This window comes from Desmodus rotundus, chromosome 3 (assembly GCF_022682495.2).
Source record: "Desmodus rotundus isolate HL8 chromosome 3, HLdesRot8A.1, whole genome shotgun sequence".
Taxonomy (NCBI): domain Eukaryota; kingdom Metazoa; phylum Chordata; class Mammalia; order Chiroptera; family Phyllostomidae; genus Desmodus; species Desmodus rotundus.
In genome coordinates this window covers 160,130,242-160,154,705 of record NC_071389.1, presented here as the reverse complement: position 1 = coordinate 160,154,705, position 24,464 = coordinate 160,130,242, and positions in this window count along the sequence as shown.

The following is a 24,464-nucleotide window of genomic DNA, read 5'->3' as shown; positions in this document are numbered from 1 at the left end:
GATTTCCTTGAGTCAGTACCTAATTTAGTTAAATATAGGTTACAGTGTGCTACTTTGTGTGTGTGTGTTTGCTTGCTCTGATGGAAACGATTATTTAAATCATTATCAATCACTAGCCCCGACCTCAGGGATAATGGCAGTTAGTAACACAGAGTCTTCATTTGCAATACATGCCATGTGATCTGTGCCTATGGTGTGATCTCTGCCTGTGTCTGTGGCATGAAACTTCTTTACCACCTCACCCCCTTATATAAATACCGCAGAAGTGCTTCCCTATTTCAGCCACCAAAGTGCAGACTATGGTCCCAGGTTGCACATCCCAGCCCACAGCCCATTGGTGGGATTGCGGAGTGTCTTGGGCCACAGGTTTCTGTAGAGATAGATGCTCAGTGGATCCTGTACTCAACTACAACGCTGAGCCTGGCTTGGGCACTCAGTCAGCATGATGTCAAAATGACAGACTATTTTCTGTTACTTGTCAGCTGCTATCAGCTATATTAACCCTGAGGCTGGTGAATGAACTTGACCACTAACAAGGCTGTTGCACTAATCCTTCCAGGTGAGAGTTCAGGATCTCTTGAGAGCCAAGCTGTGTCCTCAGAGAACAAAAGATGAAGAGAAGTTAAAGCACTTGGCCACGGGCCTGGGCTTTTTTCCCTTTCTTCACTGGCTCCAGCCTCACCACCAGGGAGCACATCACATCTTCAGTTAGAAGAGTAAAAGGTGTAGCAACTAGAAAACATTTCAACCTTCCGGAATCTTAGAGTGTCACAGGACTTCATGTCACCAGACATAGCATTTGCTTAAGCTACCCAAAGAAAGACATTTAATTTTGCAAAAGGCTATCATTCTCAGTGAGGTCCCACCCTTTGTCCCAAACCACCACCACCATCAACTTATATTGTCCTGTGTCTCTAAATCACGCTTCTCTCTCTCTGTCTCTGTCTCTGTCTCTGTCTCTCTCTCTCTCTCTCTCTCTCTCTCTCTTTCTCTCTCTCCCTCTCTCTCTCTCCTTCCCTTTCTTCCTCTTTCTTTACAAAACATGCTGTCTTTCAATTAACATAGTGATGACCTATTGTTATCCGTTACCATGCTAATCCTGAGCTGGTGTGAAATTACTTTATAATAAACACTATGGAGTTCTGACTTTCAATTAATTTTGCACATGCTGCGCTAAATCAGATTAGCTCTACCCCCAGCACCACCACTTTTGACCACAGACGTAATTCTTCCCTTATAATGAAATGGAGGATTAATTTATATGAAGCATATCTGTACACATTTGCAACTAAATGTAAAGATAGACTTTGTGTCATATTTGCATTGTGCACAGGGCTGGGTCTAATGCAGACTCTCTGAGATGATTAATTTTTTGTGTTCACTGGGGTGGGGAAAGATATTGCCAGTTGTTGTTGTTTCTGTGTTAAATTCTAACTAAATGCCTCCAGGAAGAATAAGCAAAGAAATGCTCACATGTGCCACAATGCTGAGAGAGCGGTGACTCCTCCCATAAATCGTACAACGCCGCATTAGGAGAAGCTGAAGGAAAATGTAAACACTCTGAAATGGAAACAATAATCATTAATACTGAATTGATTGGTGTTCTGCCTGGCTGTGCACACTGACATTCATCCTGAATGAATGGGGGGAGGGTAGCTTTTTAAATGACCGTTAAAATGAGGGGATTTGATGACAAGTTCAAAGAAATGATGGTTTGTGCCTTTTTAAAACTAATATAGCCCCTGCACTAAATTATGTTTTGGTGAAATAATTATTTTCCTCTCGGAAACTCATTATTAGAACAGAGTGATGGAAGATGAATGTAAGCACACACTAAGTGAACAAATTTGTGTTAAAAAAATTAATCATACTACCCCGATGCTGGGCTATATTTTTTCTTCTGTCAGTCTCCAGTGTATTTCATTCACCTGTTTTATTACTACAAAATATTGATAGAAAAATTTCCCCAACACATATTTTCTTTTTGACACCAAATGAGAAAAACTGCCAGAAGAACTAAAGGTATGGAACATATTAAAGATAAATGTGTACTTAGCAAATCCTTTAAACCAATCTATTGTTAACCACAGAAGAAATAAAATCTTTTTTAGTGTTGCAATAATGAAAATACCACTGACTTATTTTTAGATGGACTAAGCAAATTATGCTTGGCAAACACTGGAAATTTATTCATTCATCTAACAGGTATTTATTTGAGGCCAGCTCTGTGCCAACCACTGCTTTAAGTATAACTGGTAAGACAAGGAACGAAGTCCCCTGCCCTCATGAAGAGTCCCGCCTAGGGAGATGCAGACTCAACCAACAGAGTCCATCGCCAGCATCATGGGCACTCGGAACTCTACACACAGCCCTGTGCCGACTGCTTTCCTGTTATACATTTCAGTCCTCATGTTTAATACTCTCCCTCCAGGGTATTGTCATACATATTTAATATGAGTAACTAAATCTTAGAAGTTAAGTAATTTTCCCTAATCCCACAGATACGAAGTGGCAGAGCTAGAATTCAAAACTGCTCCTCTGCCTCTGACATTCACTGTCTCAAAAGCATGCATCCTCATCTTGTATTTGTCCAAATTTTACTTTTTACACTATGATGGGTAAAAATGGGGCAGAAGGCACAATCCCTCACCTAAGGAGACTTGTAGTCAATTGGGAGAAAATTGCACATTTACGAGATAACTATTCTCAAAATTTCTTCGTGGCAGAAAAATGTATAGTCTGTGGAGCTGAAGCGTGCATTTTGTTGGGGGAATGAGGTAGAATTATTTGCTGACATTTATCTCTGTTTGAATAGCACATTCAACTTCTACAACTTTATCCATTGTAGAATGCATTATTAATTTAAAAGAAGCTTTAGAGAAAAATTGAAATAATTTGATGTTAAATGTGGCTATTATATGCTACACAATGTGTGCTGATTTGAGTCCCCTGGAATTGTGAGAAGCTTGATTCTTAGAGTCGAGGGTGTGCAGCAGCATAGGAATGATTTGTTCATTCAAGGTTTAAATGACTTCACCTTGAAACTGTATGGACCTAGCGCATTTTATTTTTATTCTCCATTTTCATTGTAGTTGATATTTCATATTATTTCACATTAGCTTTGGGTGTACAGCATAATGGTTAGATAATTATATAATTTACAAAGTGACCCCCTTGCACCGTAGGTGCCCACCTGGCCCCTGTACAGGTAGTTGGAACTAGCACATTTTAAGAGAGATCTTTTGGATTACTCTGGTAATCTCTTTTATGGTATTATTAAATGTTGTTATTTACATTTTCTAGATATTTTATCCAACTTTTCTATTGTATTATCATAAATGCAATCAAAATACATCTTTATAATTCATTTAATCTTGACAACTTCAGTTACTTCTAATGTCGAATAGTTTTCCCCCTATTTTTGTTCTTTGTTTTCACTTGGTTGGATTCACTAGTATCTTATCTCCCTTATTGTTCTCCTGTTTATCTTCTGTAAGATTCTCCGAAGAACCATTGTATTCAAGTGGCCAATGCTTGCATTTGTTTTTCAGGGCTAGTGCTTTGTATTTATTAATTGGTTGTTGCTTTATGTTTATTCATTTTTCTACCTGTTTTACACAGGTATGTTTTTCTTCTTTTTATAATTTCTTGGGTTGAATGGTAATTTGTCATTTTTCCTCTTTAAGTACTATAAATTTTCCTCCTTTGTTGTGTCTCATGATTATTTTCCTAAGGGTTCTATATTTTAAGCAGTTTCAAGATCTTCCTTTCCCTAAAACATTTTTAGGATAATGTCTTTCAAATAATTCAGATTTTTGTTAGTATGTTTATACTTTCAGTATTAATTTTCAGTTTTAATAGAAAGCAGTTCAGAATGTTGTCTAATATTTAGTCAGAAAGATACTTGAAATAAAATGCATTTGCAGTTTGTATAATGTAAAGTTTAATGAATATCAATTTAAACAGTTTAGTTGTCATTTAGATTATCTATGCCCTAGTTGTTCTTTGAGTGTTTTATCTGAAAACACCTGAGAACATTGTCTAAGATCTTCTAATGCTTCCAAATCATATTTCTGTTCATTCTTTTTCTTACAGTTACAGTGGTTTTGGGTTTTAAATTTCAATACTATGTTAATCAAGACATAAATACTCATGGTAGTTGTCTTCAGTAGTAAAACTGACCCTCAGATCTCATTTAATAAACCAATGTACTGGGATATTTAAGGAGATATTGTATGTAATAGAAAAATATTTGAGACAACCCAAAAGTCCACCACTAATGGATTAGTTAAATAATGTATACATACACACACACACATATATTTATGAAACCAAATATATAGACTCATTGAAAATAATGAGGAAAGCCTATATGTACAAATACACACCAAAATCAAAGATCTATTTCTACATAAATAAAGCAAGGTGCAGAATAACGTGTAAAGTAGGCCATCATAAGTTATCAGGTCTGTGGAAAGTAGGGTACCAGAGTAGTAAGAACTCCAGTTCTCACGCCAGTCTGTTTGAATGAATCCTGGCTCCAACTCTTACTAGTTGGGTAACTTTAGCAAGCTACCTAATATCTCTGTAGCTTCACTTGTAAAATGCAAACAAGATTTAAGTACCTGTCTCCTCAAGTTTTGGGAAGGATTAAATGAATTGATTCAAGAAAAGTGCCTAAAATATGGCCTGGTGCCATGTGCTAAATAAGTTATATAGATATGCATATAATAAATTATATACCTAATTTATTATATATAATATGTGTACACACAGTATATGTGTGTACTATGTGTATATGTATGGTATATGTACACATAGTATACATATACATATATATGTATATGTGTACATAGTATATATGTACACAACGTATACACAATGTGTATACTTTGAAGCTCCAGCGGACTGACAGTAAAAGTGGCTCTTATCCTTACTCCTCCCTGCACCTGTGCCTTTCCAAGGTGGTTTTTCAGCTCTTCCCATCAAGAGGCGAAACCATCTCCTCACCCCTTGAATCTGTCCTGGCTTTAAACACAGTATGTGGCAGAGATGGCAGTGTGTCAGTTCAGAGCCCAGGCCTGCCATGAGGCCTTTGGTGCTTCTGCTCTTTATCTCAGACCCCTGCCATCACCACTATGAGAAGAGAAGATGCCTGGGTCAACTGGTGAATGAGATTCTACCGTAGAGATTCTAGTTTTCCTACCTGTTTCAATCAAGGTCATCATAGGTCAGCCATGGCCCAACCCAACCCCTTAACCAGAGACCCATGACTGATCTCAGATGAGACTACAAAAGTCCTCAGCTGCCTCATAAAACTACAAATACTATTTTAAGTGACCGGGTTTGGGATGGTTTGTTGTGTATCAAGAGCTAGCTAATATGGAAGGATACATGAGAACTGGCAGTGAGGATTATTTTGAGGTATGAATTTTGGTTGGTATGTGTCAGGATGGCCTGAGAAATATTATTTCACTATAGAACTTTCTAGATTACTATTTTTTATGATGTGCAGGTATCCCCAATTTTTATGTATCATTTTTTTTTTTATTGTTATGCAATTACAGTTGTATGCCTTTTCTCCCCATCCCTCTACCCCACCCCAGGTGAACCCACCTCCCTCCCCCCTCTCCACCCTCCCCCTTGGTTTTGTCCATGTGTCCTTTATAGTAGTTCCTGTAATACCCTCTTCCCACTATCCCCGCCCCCACCCCCCACCCCCGCCCTGGCTATTGTTAGATTGTTCTTAACTTCAATGTCTCTGGTTATATTTTGTTTGCTTTTTTCTTCTATTGCTTATGTTCCAGTTAAAGGTGAGATCATATGGTACTTGTCCCTCACTTCCTGGCTTATTTCACTTAGCATAATGCTCTCCAGTTTCATCCATGCTGTTGCAAAGGGTATAAGCTCCTTCTTTCTCTCTGCTGCGTAGAATTCCATTGTGTAAATATACCATAGTTTTTGGATCCACTCATTTGCTGATGGGCACTTCGGTTGCTTCCAGTACTTGGCTATTGTAAATTGTGCTGCTATGAACATTGGGGTGCACAGATTCTTTTGGATTGGTGTTTCAGTGTTCTTAGGGTATAATCCCAGCAGCGGAATTACTGGGTCAAAGGGCAGTTCCATTTTTAGTTTTCTGAGGAAATTCCATATTGTTTTCCACAGTGGCCTCACCAGTCTGCATTCCCACCAACAGTGCACAAGGGTTCCCTTTTCTCCACATCCTCTCCAACATTTGTTTGTGGATTTGTTTATGTTGGCCATTCTGACTGGTGTGAGATGATACCTCATTGTGGTTTTAATTTGCATCTCTCTGATGGCTAGTGATGCTGAGCATCTTTTCATATGTCTCTGGGCCCTCTGTATGTCTTCCTTGGAGAAGTGTCTGTTCAAGTCCTTTGCCCATTTTTTAATTGGGTTGTTTGTCTTCCTGGAGTGGAGTCTTGTGAGTTCTTTATATATTTTGGAGATCAGGCCCTTGTCTGAGGTATCGTTGGCAAATATGTTTTCCCATACTGTTGGTACTCTTTGTAATTTGGTGCTGTTTTCTTTAGCCATGCAGAAGCTTTTTATTTTGATGAGGTCCCATTTGTTTATTCTTTCCTTTATGTCCCTTGCTTTAGGGGATGTGTCTGTGAGGATGTTGCTGCGTGGAATGTCTGAGATTTTCCTGCCAATGTTTTCCTCAAGGACTTTTATGGTGTTACGGCTTATATTTAAGTCTTTTATCCATCTTGAGTTTATTTTCGTGTATGGCGTAAGTTGGTGATCGAGTTTCATTTTTTTGCACGTAGCTGTCCAGATCTCCCAACACTATCTGTTGAAGAGGCTGTTTTTGCTCCATTTTATGCTCCTGCCTCCTTTGTCAAATATTAATTGATCGTATAGACTTGAGTTTATTTCTGGGCTCTCTATTCTGTTCCATTGGTCTATGTGCCTGTTTTTATGCCAGTACCAGGCTGTTTTGATTACAGTGGCCTTGTAATACAGTTTGATATCAGGTATTGTGATCCCTCCTGCTTTGTTTTTCTTTCTCAAAATTGCTGCAGCTATTCGAGGTCGTTTATGGTTCCATATGAATTTCTGCAATGTTTGTTCTATATCTGTGAAATATGTCATGGGTACTCTAATAGGGATTGCATTGAATCTATAAATTGCTTTGGGTAGTATGGCCATTTTGATAATGTTGATTCTTCCAATCCATGAACATGGTACATGCTTCCATTTGTTTGTATCTTCCTTAATTTCTTTCTTCAGTGTTGTGTAGTTTTCTGAGTACAGGTCTTTTACCTCCTTGGTTAGGTTTATTCCTAGGTACTTTATTTTTCTTGTTGCTATATCGAATGGGATTTTTTTCCTGATTTCTGTTTCTGCAGTTTCGTTGCTGGTGTAGAGGAATGCCTTTGATTTCTGGGTATTGACTCTGTATCCCGCTGTTTTGCCAAATTCATTTATTAGGTCGAGTAGTTTTTGAGTGGAGTCTATAGGGTTTTCCATGTACACTATCATGTCGTCTGCAAACAGTGACAGTTTCATTTCCTCCTTTCCAATTTGGATGCCTTTTATTGCTTTTTCTTGTCTGATTGCTGTGGCTAGGACTTCCAATACTATGTTGAATAGGAGTGGTGAGAGAGGGCATCCTTGTCTAGTTCCTGATCTTAGTGGGAAAGCTCTAAGTTTTTGTCCATTGAGTGTGATGTTGGCTGTAGGTCTCTCATATATGGCCTTAATTATGTTGAGGACTGCTCCCTTTATTCCCACTTTGCTGAGTGTTTTTATCAGAAATGGGTGCTGTATCTTATCAAATGCTTTTTCTGCATCTATTGATATGATCATGTGATTTTTGTCTTTGCTGTTGTTGATGTGATGTATTATGTTTATTGATTTGCGAATATTGTACCATCCTTGCATCCCTGGGATGAATCCCACTTGGTCATGGTGGATGATCTTTTTAATATATTGCTGGATGCGGTTTGCTAATATTTTGTTGAGAATTTTAGCGTCTATGTTCATCAGCGATATTGGCCTGAAGTTTTCTTTCTTCGTTGTGTCTTTATCTGGTTTTGGGATTAGGATGATGTTGGCTTCATAAAAAGAGTTTGGGAGTCTTCCATCAGTTTGGATTTTTTCGAATAGTCTGTGAAGGATAGGGGTTAGTTCTTCCTTAAATGCTTTGTAGAAATCTCCTGTGAAACCATCTGGTCCAGGGCTTTTGTGTGATGGGAGTTTCTTGATGACTGCTTCAATTTCCTTTGCTGATATTGGTCTGTTCAGGTTTTCTGCTTCTTCTTCAGTCAGTTTTGGAAGATTATATTTTTCTAGAAATGTGTCCATTTCATCTAGGTTTTCAAATTTCTTAGCATACAGGTCTTCATAGTAATTTCTTACGATCCTTTGTATTTCTGTGGTATCAGTTGTAATCTCTCCACTTTCATTTCTAATTCTGTTTATTTGGATCCTCTCTCTTTTCTTTTTGATGAGCCTACTTAAAGGCTTGTCGATTTTGTTTATCTTTTCAAAGAACCAGCTCCTGGATTCATTGATCCTTACAATTGTGCTTTTAGTCTCTATGTCATTTAATTCTGCTCTGATCTTGGTTATTTCCTTCCTTCTGCTTGCTCTGGGCTGTCTTTGTTGTTGTTCCTCCAGTTCTTGTAGGCATAGGGTTAGGTTGTTTGTTTGAACTGTTTCTAACTTCTTAAGGTAGGCCTGTATTGCTATGAACTTCCCTCTCAGGACTGCCTTTGCTGTGTCCCATAGGTTTTGGGTTGTTGTGAGTTCGTTTTCATTTGTTTCCAGAAAGTTTTTGATTTCTTCCCTAATCTCGTTCTTGACCCATTCATTGTTTAATAGCATGCTATTCAGTCTCCATGCTTTTGAGTGTTTTGGGTTTTTACCCTTGGCGTTGGTTTCTAGTTTCAGACCCTTGTGGTCAGAGAAGATGCTTGATATGATTTCAATTTTCTTGAATTTGTTGAGGCTTGCTTTGTGTCCTATCATGTGGTCTATCTTTGAAAAAGTTCCATGGACACTTGAAAAGAACGTGTATTTTGCTTCTTTGGGATGAAAAGCTCTGTATATATCAGTTAAGTCCATTTCCTCTAAGGTATTGTTAAGTGACACAATATCTTTGTTGATCTTTTGTTTGGAAGACCTGTCCATTTTTGATAGTGGGGTGTTAAAATCCCCTACTATAATTGTGTTGCTGTCAATATCTTTCTTGAAATCCTCCAATATTTTCTTTATGTATTTGGGTGCTCCTATGTTGGGTGCATATACATTTACAATGTTTATGTCTTCTTGGTGGATTCTTCCTTTGAGTATTATGAAGTGACCTTCTGGGTCTCTCTTTATGGCCCTTCTTTGGAAGTCTATTTTGTCAGATATGAGTATTGCTACCCCTGCTTTTTTTTCCTGTCCGTTTGCTTGGAAAATTTGTTTCCAGCCCTTCACTTTCAGTCTGTGTAAGTCTTTTGTCCTGAGATGGGTCTCTTGTAGGCAGCATATGTGTGGGTCATGTTTTCTTATCCATTCAGCTGTTCTATGTCTTTTGATTGGAGCATTTAATCCATTTACGTTTAAGGTTATTATCGATAGGTAGTTATTCATTGCCATTATTTCCTACCTGTGTTCCTCTGTCTTTCTCTTTTCCTTCCTTTCCTTAAAGCAGTCCCTTTAGCATCTCTTGCAGAGCTGGTTTGATGGAGCTGTATTCTTTTAGACTTCTTTTGTCTGGGAAACTCTTTATTTGGTCTTCTATCTTGATTGAGAGCCTTGCTGGGTAAAGTAGTCTTGGTTGCAGGCCTCTGGTTCTCAGTACTTGGAATATTTTTTGCCATTCTCTTCTGGCTTGGAGCGTTTCCATTGAGAAGTCAGTTGCTAACCTTATTGGGGCTCCCTTGTATGTTACTTCCTTTTTCTCCCTTGCTGCCTTTAAGATCCTCTCTTTGTCTTGGAAATTTGCCATTTTAATTATGATGTGTCTTGCAGTGGGTCTCTTTGGGTTCCTCTTGCTTGGGACTCTCTGTGTTTCCTGGATTTGTGTGACTTTTTCTCTCCTCAGATTAGGGAAATTTTCCATCATTACTTTTTCAAACAGGTTTTCTATCCCTTGCTCTTCTTCTTCTCCTTCTGGTATTCCTATTATACGGATATTGTTACGTTTCATGTTGTCCTGCATTTCCCTTATTGCCTCTTCATTCTTTCTGAGCCTCTTTTCCTTTTCTTGCTCCTTCTGGGTGTTTTTTTCTACTTTATCCTCCAGCTCGCTGATCCGATCCTCTGCTTCATCAAGTCTGCTTTTAATTCCTTCTACTGTGTTCTTCAATTCAGAAATTGTATTCTTCATTTCCGCTTGGCTCTTGTTGATATTTTCTATTTCCTTTTTCATGTTGATATAGTTTGCAGTGAGTTCATTGTAGTTTCCTTGTAGTTTCTGGTAGTTCTCTTTGAGCTCAGAGAGCTCAGTGAGTTTCCTGATGACCATTGCTTTGAACTCAGTATCTGATAGTTGACTTGCCTCTTTTTCGGTTAGTACTCTTTCTGAGACTTCCTCCTTTCCTTTCATTTGGGAATTGTTTCTTTGTCTTCCCATTGTTTGTGAGGCTCTTCTTGTTGGCCTCTGCGTCTTAAATTGCTTTGTTCTGACTCCCTGGATTTATGATATGAACTTCTATGGTAGAATGCCAATGGGATTCGGTGGTGCTGTCTCCTTACTCTCCTGTGCTCACTGGTCTTGAGCTGACGTTTATGTGTTTAACACGGTCTAACTCTAGTCTTTTCAGCACTCCAGGTTTTGTTGTCTCACCTGTGGGAAAAAGAGAAAGGGGGGGCGAAAGAAAAGAAAAAAAAACACACACACACACACACAAAACAAACCAAAACAAAGATGGGAAGGAGGGAAAAAGGAAATAGGAAAGGAGGAAAGGAAGGAAGGAGGGAAGAAGGAATAAAGAAAGATCGGAGGCAAGATAAGAAGGAATTTTAGAAAAAATTAAAACATAGAAATAGATAAAAGAAGGCAGGAAGAAGACATAAAAATGGTAAAGGATGGGAGGAAGAAGGAATGAAAAAAAAGAAAAAAAGAGAGAGGAAGAAGGAATTCAGGGGGAAAGGAAAAAAAAAGAAAAAGGATAAAAAAAAAAATCTTCTGTTGGCTTTAAACCGGTCAGGTTATTTCTGCTGGTGTCCTGTCTGTGCAACGGGAGGGGGTGGTTGGAAGGATTGGTTTCACTTTTCTCTCTTCCTGGGTCACACTCTTCGCTGTTTTGTAGGTGTGGTCCCTGGCAGTCAATCAGTCCGTTGATCAGCCAATCCAGCCGCTTTGGCTTGTGATGCGTGCGCGCGCAGCAGGGGAATCAAGCCGCTTTGGGTTGTGACGCTATTTTGTGCCCTGAGCGCGCTCAGCCGGCGGACCAATCGAGCCGCCAGGGCTTGGAACGCTAGCGCACAGGTGGCGGATTCAGCCGCCTTGGGGTTAGGACACTCGCCAGCAGCTTTGTATTTGGAAAACAGGCACCCAGCCGGCCCTGTGCTTGGTGAGCGCGCGCAGCCCGCTGAGCCACAGGCTCTGTGCTTGGGGGCCCGATCCAGCCGCCCTGGGCTTGAGTCTCTCGGGCGGGCGGGGCCGCCCTGGGACTGAATCACGCGGCACTTGGTTCCGAGGTTTTGGGCCTGTGGGTGGAGCAGCTAGTCTCTGCTCCAAATTATCTCGGAGGTTTCAGGTGTGGGCGCCCCTCCGGGGTTTCAAGTGTGGGTCCCGTTGGCTAATCTGCTCGCGTGCACGACCGGACCTCAGGTGAGCGTAGCAGTCCAGGGGCGGAGGGGGGAGGGGCGCCAGGGGCCTCGGCTACTACCGAGAGTTCTCTAATTAGCCCCTGAGTGTCTCTATTTTCTTTTTCTTTTTGAGAAATTCCTCCTTTTCAAGCCCCCCTGGTCTAATCAAGCACCTGGCTGCTCACAGCGCAGCCTGGCCCTCTCCCAATACTCCTGCCACAGCCCCTGCACCAGGGCTGGCGCTTCTGCCGCCCTTGTACCGCGCGGTCCTGGGTCCCGTGGACCTTATTGTCCTTCAGCACTCTTCTTACCGTCAGATCTTTCAGTGTCCTCTATCTTTGGTCTCTGATCTTTGTATATGCTGGAATACTGTTGGCTGTTCGCTCTGCTCCTCAGATCAGCTAGGTATTTCCCTGGCGTTGAAGGGAAGTGGACTCCGCTCCCACCTATGTTGCCGCCATCTTCCGAAGCCTTATGTATCATTTTTTAAAAGAATGAATGAACCATGCACTCTCTAATGCTCAATGAGATCTAAACTAGATAGCTGGTGTGGGTCTGAACCGAGGTTCTAGACCAGCCTCTATGAAGACTTTTAAAGTGATCTCGTGGTGATAAAGGTGCATGTCCTGAAGGAAGAGCTCCTCATGGCTTCCATTCCCATCACAACCGTTCAGAAGATTCATAAAGATACATCGAAAAGGCAAAAATTAAGAGTTTGCATCACTCCTTGGATGTGCTTTCACAATGATAGTACAATTTTGTATATGATTACAAACAAAGGAAGAAGGAAGAACACATGAGTTTCAATTGTTTTAACTTATTGATTTGATACAGTTTTATATAATGCCTGAAACTTCTTATTTTGATGTAGTAAACAAAGTTCATCTCTAATACTTATTTTTCAACACTTGAGTGATTGTTACACAGCAGAGTAAGATGAGCATTCTGAAGTATTCAGAGTATAAAATATGATCTTTATTTTCAAGGAACAATGATAGAAAAATGAATTGAATGGATAACCATAAAAAAAGAATGTCATATTTTAAGTCTCTTTTATTAAAGTTTCTTAAATATTTGTCATTTTTAAACTATAGTTCTAAGTTCTTTTGTCAGCTTTATTGAAGTACAATTGATAAAATTTTAATGTATTTAATGTATACAATGTGATAATTTGATATGTGTATATGTGATGAGAGGATTCCACAGCCCAGTAACTGACACCTAATCCATCTCCTCACTTTTTTCTGTTTTGGGTAAGAACACTTAAGTTCTACTCTCTTGGCAAATTTCAATTATACAATACAACGTTATCAACCACAGCCACCGTGTTAGACATTAAATCCTCAGACATTATATATTAGGTCCTCAGGCCTCCTGCGTCTCGTAACTGAAAGTTCATAACTGTTTACCAACCTCTCCCCGTTCCCCCACCCCCATCCTTGGCAACCATTCTACTCTGTTTTATGCATTCAACTTATTTTTATAAATACCATAACTTGTAGGAAAAAATGCTACTTAACTGAAAACTGATGAATAATAAAAAAGAAATCACAGAATAACTAGGAATCGGTGTTAGGCATTATATAACATTTAAAAACTAAAAGTAGTATGGCCGTTGCCAATAAATATTGACGGAGCTTCTTCTAAATGTAATGAACTATATTTCAAAAGCATGAGACACGATTCCTCCATTAATGAGATTAACAGTCCAATATTATTATGGAAAAAATAGCCTTTTTAGCATTTTTTATATGCCAGATGAATGCTGCCAAAAATAACAGCTATAAAAGTTAAGAAAAAAGAACATTTGCTCAATTTGGAGGGAAAGGGAAAGGCTGAGTGCACAAAAGTGAGGTGGGGTCAGGCAAGCGAAGAGATGAGGGGAGGGCACTGCAGGCTGCAGGGACAACGTGGACCAAAGATACCAGGTAGAAAAATGTGTTTGTGCATATGTGTGCACATGTATCTGTGCATGCTATGACAATCCATACATGTATGTGTTTGTGCTACTTAAATACATGCATACATGTACATGAAAATATATTGAAATGTGCATCCATTTATGGTAAGTCGTTAAATTCACCCAACAATCCACTAGCCTCAGCTGCTGGGTACCTGAAACCTCTTACTTGTCAGGAACTGACATGATACATATTAGGTGGTCAATAAATCCTCATTGAATGGGAGAAAGAATGAGTCAATGGACACCATAGATTACATATTAAAAACTTAAGGTCCAACATGTGGCTTTGTCACATCAAGAAATTAGTAAATATATTTATGACAGTTTTTCTCTACTTCCTTTTTACACAAATTCATGCATGGACCAGCAGCAACAGCATCACCCGGGAGCTAAGAGATCCAGAAATTCAGGCCCCATCCTGGACTTGACTCAGAATCTTCACTATACCCAGGTGACTTGTCTGTACACCAAAGCTGGACAGGCACTATTTTGCACTGCATTCTGGAAGAATAAGAAGATGAAGAAGACTGAAGGTCTGTGAAAGAGAGAAACGGAGAATAAACGTGGAGACGTGAGAGTGACACACTTTGAGGAAGGCCATGAATCCGAAGCTGAGGCATTTGTCTGATAAACCAGGTTTCCAGCATTCAGCGTCCTGGCCAGAAGAGATACACTAGGCAACCCATCCACTAGGGTGTGGGAAGAAAGTTGAGAACGCATTAATATTTATTTTTATCTAAAAATAAGAAAGACATTTGGCTTTACTACCATTTAACGCTGCACCCTCACCTGGTCAGCTTGTCAAGTTGTCGGATGTGCAGCAGGGAACACGGTACGGTATTGAACAACAGGCAGTCTTTACTTAAGAAAACATTTGGATTAATTGTGTTGCTTTAATTAACATAACCTCCACCAAGTGGTCTGAAGCGATTCCTGAGCACTAGCGTGCACAGGTGTGAACGTCACACATACACGTGCATGCGTGCACATCACACGGAGGACTGAAAGTGCAGCACAAATGAACAAGGAAATGGCAGAGCTGATTCCTCTCTTAACATCTGATAAAAGCTCTCAGCCACATTACAGGGGGAACAATGACAGTCTCACCAAATCTGACAAGAAGACAGCTGACAAATGAACACTATGACTGCTTTTCCAAAGAGAATTATGTCATGAAGTCAGCATGTCAAAAACAGAGGTCTGGAAATATCTCCACGGACTGTGTTTTTGTTGACAATAATAATGTAAATGTGTCTTCTGTAAAAATTTGCAGACCTTCCTGGTGTAGCTCAGTTGGAGCATCAACGTGTAACCGAAGGGTTGCAGATTCCATTCCCAGTCAGGGCACGTGCCCAGGTTGCGGGTTTGTTCCCTGGTCCAGGCGCATACAGGAAGCGACCAATTGATGCTTCTCTCTCGCATCAATATTTCTTTCTCTTTCTAACCCTCTCCCTTCCTCTCTCTAAAAGCAATGGAAAAATGTCCTCTGGTGCGGATTAGAAACAACAACTTGCATATCTTCATATTTAAAAGTCTTGGAAACAAATTTTAATGTTCAAAAATAATTTTAAATTCAATTACATTGACTTTAAACCAGTGTAAAAATTCACCATCTTCTGTTTAGTTTGCAGAAACAACTGACTGACACAGGGAAGATGAAAATGTATGAGCTGGCTCTAAGCAAAATCGTTGGCTTCACTGTTGGTTAAGATTAGATAATGATTATCATGATTAAGTGTAGTCTATTTTGAACTTCGGTTTAGATGTACATATCCTTGTGAAGGATCGTTCTCAAATATGACATAACACCAATTACTTAAATAAACTGAATTTAGAAATGATCGTAACTTACAAATAAGCCTAAAGTTTTTTAAATAATGAAACATATTCAACCAAATTATTCACTTTATATATATCATAAGGACTAAGGAGTCTTATGATACTAATAAATTTTAAATTAACATGTTTAAATATTAACTTTCTCAACATAAAAATTAATTTTTACCTTTGTGTATATTTTACAATATTTGATATCACCTGTTACGATGTGTCACCATATTTCATCAAATATAAGTTGCCCTCAATTAAAATAGGTTACATAATTATATGTTCCACTAAGAGAGATGAGAACACTATAATTACAATTGTAAGACGGCTTTAATTGTAAGAAGCCTCCAGATTTTAGAGATATTAAAATCTGAGGTGGGGGGAGAAGTACATCTAGAGTAATTATGATAAAGTGCAGCAGCTAATAAGAACAACAAAACAAAAACAATGGTGGTCTGAAAACAATGAAGTCTTAACACAGATGTGCCATACCTGTGCAGCCCAGGCACAGCTTGCCCCTTCATCTTGAACGCACCAATCTCTTTACTGCTTTGCGGCTCCCACCCACGCTTCCCTGTTCCTTTTGTCCGTGGAGCCCTCCTCTCACCCATTCTGGATTAATTTCTTCTCAACCACCAGGCACCAGTTTGCATTCATCAATGACGACTACGTTTACTTACAATCTGAGTTAGGTCATCCTCTCTGTTACCTCCCATATTCTTTTCCTTCCTGGCTCTCATCACAGTTTGCCATTATACTTGTCTGTGTGTGTGTGTGTGTGTGCTCTGTGTGTTCGTGTCTGCACCCCTCACTCCCCCTAGATGACAGGAGCTGTGCAGCTTTGTTTCACTCTCGTGCATTCATTGTCCACGACGGAGCCTGGCAGGAAGCTCCTGCACGATGAGCTGCGAAGTTAACAGTATTGAGCCCTGACTCTGTGCTGGACATGCTTCTAAGCTTTACGTCCTCATTGAATACTCAAACTCTACTAGGTAGTTACTTTTATTAGCTTTATTTTACAGATGAAGAAACCAATGAAGAGAGGTGAAGGTACAATCCAAGTTCTGTGCATTCTTCAAACATCCTTTGCACATTTATCCAACACCTCCTATTTCAAGCACTTGGGCTACATCAGTGAACAGAACTAACAAAAATCCCTACCCTCCGGAACCTTACCATCATGCGGATAGTAAATGACAAATGACGGACAGTGAATGACAAGCCAGGACTTGGAGGCAGCAGTGACTCTGGAGCTGGGGGGGCAGGGAGCTTGTCCTCGCTCCACGCTTCCTGTCCTGTCCCCTCCTTCTGAATGAACATTTTGGAGAGGCTACAACAGCCATTTCATTTTGAAATCCACACTTACCTAACTTCAGGTTATTCATTCATTCTACTTTCGATTGTTTGTGCTTAAGTTTCACCTAATTTCTCAAGGAAAAATGAAATGTGAAACTCATTATAATTTCCCACAGAACCTATTCCTCTTTATATCCCCAGTACCTGGCATCTGCTAAGCACATGGTGCCACCAAAATACACATGCATTGAACAAGTGAGTGAGAGCATGAGTGAGCAGCAATAAATTGTTCTCTATGTGCACTACCACCTGGTCATTAGTGTGAAAAGCTCCTCTTATTTTTTGGCTTGATTTTTAGGCAATAGACTCAATACTCAGCTCACTAAGACCACGTCTTATCAAACGCATGAATATTTAGAGTGATAATCAGTTCAGTTTTCACCCCTACAGGGAAGACAAGAGCATTATGGAAAGTCTCAGGAGAGGACAGAGGCATTAATCTGCAGCTGTATTTGACAACAGAAACCAGGTGATGGGGAGGGGGAGGAAGGGGAAAACCAGAAAGGAGAGAGTGAGAGGGAAAAGGGGGGGATACGGGGAATAGAGGCACCATATGTATGGCACCACATAATGATCTTTTTATAAAAGAAAAAACTCATTATGGAATATATACTTTACATCCTTCCTTTCCTTGATCTTTTCTCACTAGTAGATATAATTTCATTTCTTATCAATCCAAGGTTCAGTTTTTATGCCTAATAAAGTATTACCACTTTAATAAATAATATTTAACATTTATTGTAAAGGATTCAAAAGGCATAAACCATTCACTTGCTTGATACAATGTTTTTTTTATAATATGAAGAAAAATATCATTAACTAAAAGAAGCTTCACACCTTAACTATATTCCCATCATAATATACATGTCTATCACTATATTTTAAAAAACATCCCAGCAAATTTGTCAGATAGTTTCAAAGGTGAAAGGTAGGGGAAGAGGGAGGTGAGGAAAAGTGATCTCGCATACCAGGAATGCCTTCAAGCCATATCCTTTCATCACTGTCTACCCAGGAGCTCAACCTCCATGGGAGCATTATATAAGTTACACTAAATCAGATCTTCCCTCTTATCTCTCCCCTGATATTCTCTCAATGGTGTCTACTGTGAGATGGGCTAATATGCTACCAAATCCTAGAAGAACAGAATAGTTTTGTGCACTGATAAAAAAAAATTCCCTTTTTTATTGATGTGACTCCCTGATTTTAAACATGGCTTATTTGCTATAAAGCACACATATCATAGCATAAGGGTGACTGCGGGTTAAAAGCCAGGTTCTGGAATACTGTTTGTATTTGCATAATTCTAGAGCAGAGTTTTGGAACACTCTTCTAGTGAACCCCTCCATCCTTAGTTACGTGCATATTATTTTTTAAGTATATTTTATTGATTATGTTATTGCAGTTTTCCCAATTGTTCCCCTTTATCCCCCCTCCCCCCTGCCCCCCCAACCCTCCAGCATCCCCTCCTTAGTTCATGTCCATGGGTTGTACATTAAGTTATTTGAGTTATGTTTCCTATACTATTTTTGACCCCTCCCCATCTATTTAATGCCTACCAATTATGCTTATTCCCTGTATCTTTCCCCCACTATTCCTCCCTTCCCCCTCCCCATTAGAAACCCTCCATGTGATCTCCATTTCTGATTCTGTTCCTGTTCTAGTTGTTTGCTTAGTTTTTGTCTTCATTGTTTTTCTTTTATTTTTTTTAGGTTCATTTCTTGATAGATGTGAATTTGTTGTCATTTTACTGTTCATATTTTTAATCTTCCTTTTCTTAGATAAGTCTCTTTAACATTTCATATAATAATGTTTTGGGGATGATGAACTCCTTTAACTTTACTTTATCTGGGAAGCACTTTATCTGCCCTTTCATTCTAAATGAGAGCTTTGCTGGATAGAGTAATCTTGGATGTAGGTCCTTGCCTTTCATGACTTCAAATACTTCTTTCCAGCCCCTTCTTGCCTTCAAGGTTTCTTTTGAGAAATCAGCTGATAGCCTTATGGGCACTCCTTTGTAGGTAACTCTTTCCTTTCCTCTTGCTGCTTTAAGATTCTCTCTTTGTCTTTAATCTTGAGAAACTTAATAATGATGTGCTGTGGTGTGTTCTTCTTTGGGCCCAACTTCTTTGGGACTCTCTGGGCTTCCTGGACTTCTTGAAAGTCTATTTCCTTCACCAGAATGGGGAAGTTTTCCTTCATTATTTGTTCAAATAAGTTTTCAATTTCCTGCTGTTGTTCTTCTCCTTCTGGCACCCCTACAATTCAGATATTGGAACATTTCAGGTTGTCCCAGAGGTTTGTAAGACTCTCTTCACTTTTTGAGTTCTTCTTTCTTCATTCTTTTCTGGTTGGGTGTTTATTTCTTCCTTTTGTTCCAAATCATTGATTTGAGTCCTGGTTTCCTTCCTATCACTGTTGGTTCCCTGAATATTTTGCTTTATTTCATTTTGAGTATCTTTCATTTGTTTTTTCAACCAAGCTCAATCAGTTCTGTGAGCATTTTGATTACCAGGGCTTTAAATTCTCCATCAGATAGGGTGGCTATCTCCTCATCACTTAGCTCTCTTTCTGAGGTTTTCCTCTGTTCTTTCATTGTGGCCCTATTTCTTTGTTCAAGGCCCCTGTTAAGTTGTAAGGGGAGGGGCCTTAGGTATTCACCTCAGCAGGGCAACCCTCTTTGCTGTGCCTATGGATGAGGGGCCAGAGAGGGAACAGTAAGGCTCTCCTGCTCATCTCTAGCCCACTTTTCAATGAACTTTCGTGTGAGACTGGGAGTTTCTCCCACCACAGCAACTTCCATAGCCCACAGCCAGCTCTGAGTCTCAGTTTCCCCTTAAGTCAGACCCTCCCTCACAGCCCACCACTTTGCTGCAGCCAGCCCCACCCCCATGGTCCACCACCTCACCGGTCTGATTGTTCTATTTGACTTTCTTTAATTCCAAGCTTGTCAGAGTTCCATGAGGTTTGATTTTCTGGCACTTCTGGTTGTTTATTGATTTTAGATTGGTTGTTGTCCTCCTTTTGGTTGTGCGAGGAAGCGAAGGGTTTCTACCTCCACCTCCGTCTTGGCCGGAATATGCATGTCTGACTCTACGTGCATATTCAGGTCATGCCTACTTCCACCCTTGGACACTGAAAGAGAATTGTAGCGCCATATTCCAATCTGCACTATAAATCTCAAAAACAGCATAGGTGAACCTCACTCTTTCATGGGGTACTTCATGCCCCCTGCAGGGGATCAGGGGATGAACAGTGGGGGATCAGGGAGAGCCGGTTGGAGATAGAGGGGTCTTGCCTCATGACAACATCAATGACTTGGCAGCCCTGGGAACCCACAAAGGCCATTCCTCTCCAGACTCTTCCTCGACTGTAGAAAACACACCAAACACAAATAGCAATGGTGATGCTGGATTTTCCGTGTTCTCATCCTTTCTAAGATGTCATTGTAGAACATTCACAGCTTTGATAAAATGGCAAGTAAATGCATGTGACAATCTTCCTCAAAGGGAGGTCAAGTCTTTTTTCCTGAACAAGGCCCTTCAAATAATAGGAAGAAAGTGCAGCCTTAAATATTTCAGACAAAGCCTGTAACCTTCACAGAGACTTTTATTCCAGCTGTGTTCACATTTATTATAATGACTCTGGAGAACAGCACTGACTCATTTTAGATGATGACTACATAACTATTCATTTATACTTAATGAGTTTATTCCACCAGGTATATGATGATCTCTAAACAAATAGTGTCATTGAATCACACATGTCAATAAATTTGAGTACTAAACTGATTCCACCTCACAAAGGTAAAGATAAACTAGGAGGAAAGAGAGCTGTGTCTAATTAATGAAAATGCCCTTTGTATTTTCTAATGGTTAAAACATTAACTTGAAAATGACTTTCCCTGCAATAATTTACAGACAAGCACTCTTTAATGGGAAAACAATTCAAATTTATGTGCAATTGAACTACAATTATTTGATTAACTTTATTAAATTCTTGTTGATCCTACAGTCTGGATGAAGTGTATCATTTTTTATAAGTTTCACATGTTGCAGTTTTAGTTTTTAAACCTCGGGTTTCAATTGATCCTGAAGATGTCCATAGGAGCCTGCTTTTGTGCCTAGTGGACAGAACCATGGTGGCTGAGATTCATCATTTGTCTCTCCATTTTAATCATCTTATTTTCATATTCGAAGAGCTCTTGAATAAATTTAGTAGCAGAATTCACATGATTCTTTGCTGCTTTGTGTGTAATTGAAACTCTGAGAAACACTTGACTGGAAGAAATTTTATTCAAATTAATGAAATCTGTATCTATATGCTTAGGTTTAACTAGGTAGTACTGACAAACATTTTCTGCTGAATTTTCATGTAACATGAAAGTCTACATCAAAAAAGAGAGAGAGAGAGAGGAGAACTCCCAAATCAATAATCTGAACTTGCACATTAAGAAACTAGAAAAAGAGGGCAAATTAAACCCAAAGCCAGCAGGAGAAAGGAAATAAAATAGGTAAGAGGAGAAAAATAAAAACTAAAATCAGAAATATAGAGAAACAAATAAAACCAAAAATATGATTCTTTGAAAAGAGTAATAAAATTTATTGACCTCCACCTAGAAAAAGAGGATACATAAATGAGCAGGATCAGGAATTAAAGAGGATACATCTTTACAAATACTACAATACAAAGAGATAATAAGAGAATATTACAGATACCTCTATGTCAATAAGTTAAACAACTTAGATAAAATGGATGAACCCCTTGAAAGAAATAAACCCTTAAAACTCACACAAGAGCCCTGGCCTGCATGGCTCAGTTGGTTGGACATCGTCCCACAAAGTGAAAGGTCACGTATTCAATTCCTGGTCAGGGCACATGCCTGGGTTGCGAGCTGCTCCCCTGGTTGGGGCGCATGTAAGAGGCCAATCAATATTCCTCCTGAAAATAGGCCAATATCTTTAACAAAATGTTATCAAAATTTTATCAACCAATATGTAAAAAGGATAATACATTACAACGGAGTGCAGTTTTGCTAGAAACACAAGCTTGGTTCAACATTCAAAAATCAATGTAATTCGGGATATTAACAGTTGAAAGAAGATAAACCACATGATCATCTAAATATATGCAATAAAAACATTTGACAAAAATTCAAAACTCATTTCTAGAGAAAGAAAAAATGCTCCCGGCAAACCCTGAGTAATAGGAAGCTTCCTTGTCCTGGTAAAGACGGCGTCTATGTAAATCTGAGTCTAACGTTGCATGTCCTGGTGAAAGCCTGAGTGCTCTTCCTCAGAGTGGGGCCAGGCAAGGAGGCCCACTCCTATCACCTCTACTCCACACCGTGTTGGAAGTGCTAGCTAGTGCAATAAGGCAATAGAAAATAAACAAATAAAAAGAACATATAGGAGAAAGAAAAAGATAAAACCATCTCAATTGCAGATGGCATAACTGTCTGTGTAGGAAATTACGAAGAATCTACAAAAAGTCTCCTAGAATCTACAAGTGAGTTTAGTAAGGCTGCAGGATACAAGGTCAATACTTCAATCATCGATTATACTTCTCTTTACCAGTATATAGCATGAACAATCAAAAATCAAAACATACTTTTTTTTTTCTTAATTTAATCAAATAAGGTTTATCCATCTTTTCTATTGTTGTTTGTGCTTTTGGAAATACTTACATGCCCTGAGCTCATAAAGAACTCGTCTCTCTTTATTTCTAATCATTTTTAGATTTTTTAAAAATTTTTATTGTTATTCAATTACAGTTGTATGCCTTTTCTCCCCATCCCTCCACCCCACCCCAGACAAACCCACCCCCCTTTCCCACCTCCACCCTCCCCCTCGATTTTGTCCATGTTTCCTTTATAGTAGCTCCTGTAAACCCCTCTCCCCACTGTCCCCTCCCCCTTCCCTTCTGGCTATTGTTAGATTGTTCTTAACTTCAATGTCTCTGGTTATATTTTGTTGGCTTTTTCCTTCTGTTGATTATGTTCCAGTTAAAGGTGAGATCATATGGTATTTGTCCCTCACCACCTGGCTTATTTCACTTAGCATAATGCTCTCCAGTTCCATCTGTTTGCAAAGGGTATAAGCTCCTTCTTTCTGTCTGCTATATAGAATTGCATTGTGTAAATGTACCACAGTTTTTGATCCACTCATTTGCTGATGGGCACTTAGGTTGCTTCCAGTACTTGGCTATCATAAATTGTGCTGCTATGAACATTGGGGTGCATAGGTACTTTTGGATTGGTGTTTCAGGATTTTTAGGGTATATCCCAGCAGTGGAATTGCTGGGTCAAAAGGCAGTTCCATTTTTAGTTTCTGAGGAAATTCCATACTGTTTTCCACAGTGGCCGCACCAGTCTGCATTCCCACCAACAATGTACTAGGGTTCAAAACATACTCTTTAAAATGCTAATTAATCTATCACTACGAGTGGAACCCTCCTGCTTGCAATACTTGATTATCATTATCTCCCTGTATGACTTACCTTTTTCTGATATTCTCCATCATCGCCTTCCCACTTCCAATTAATTACCACTTTTCTGGTTTTTCCTATGTAATGTCTTTCAAATTTACCTTCTCTTTCTTATTTCTTTAGTCACCATATTTTCCCCTTTTCGCTAATCACTATATCCTGCTAGCTACTTTGCTTGTCTAAAGCAAGCCCTTTGTCTTTTTGTAGTATTGCCTTTAAATATTATTATCTTCTCCCTTATCAGAAATCTTCAGTAGTTTACCATTTTCCATAATTTCTGTTCCCAATGCCTCAAAATTTTTGACTATCCTACATACCCCTTTCTATGTTCATGCCCTAAAAATCTCCTTTCACTCCAAATTTATATTAATCAAAATAGTATCTACCATTTATTTTTATTATATTCTAGGCACTATACTAAATTATCTCCTATTATTTCTATTTAATCCTGACCAATCCTATGATGTAATGTGTCCCCACTTAACAAATAACAAAAAAAAATGAAGTCCAGAGGAGTAATTAAGTTTCCTAACATCAGACATCAAGTAAATGGCTAAGACGGAATTCAAACCCAGTCTCTCTGACTCCAGGTCCTATACTCATAATTTCTAAATTCTTTATAGTCCTTCAAATTTCACTCTATTTGATCTTCTACTACATGTCGTTTCAAATCCTTTCTTCTCCTTAAAGATTCTCTTCTTCCCAGCTGATCCTTGTCAAAGAGTTCCTGACTATCCCACACCATCATTTAATTGCCCTCAGAGATGTTTTAAAGATATATTTTCTTGCCACAAATCATACATTTTTTCATAATTACTCTCCCAGATATTCCACTGGTGTATGTTGTTATTTTCTCCCACCCCACAATCTCAGTCATTCATTCACAGGAGAAAGTAACACAGATTCAATGAGCATCTATTATGTGCCTAGCAATGAGCAGGGTAGGTCACTGCTTCAAGGACCTCACAGCAAATGGAATTATGTCTTTTACCTTTTATTCCCTTTCCCCCAGTCGCCCCCAAGAACCTATTACACTTTCAGGATTGAGGACTAAATG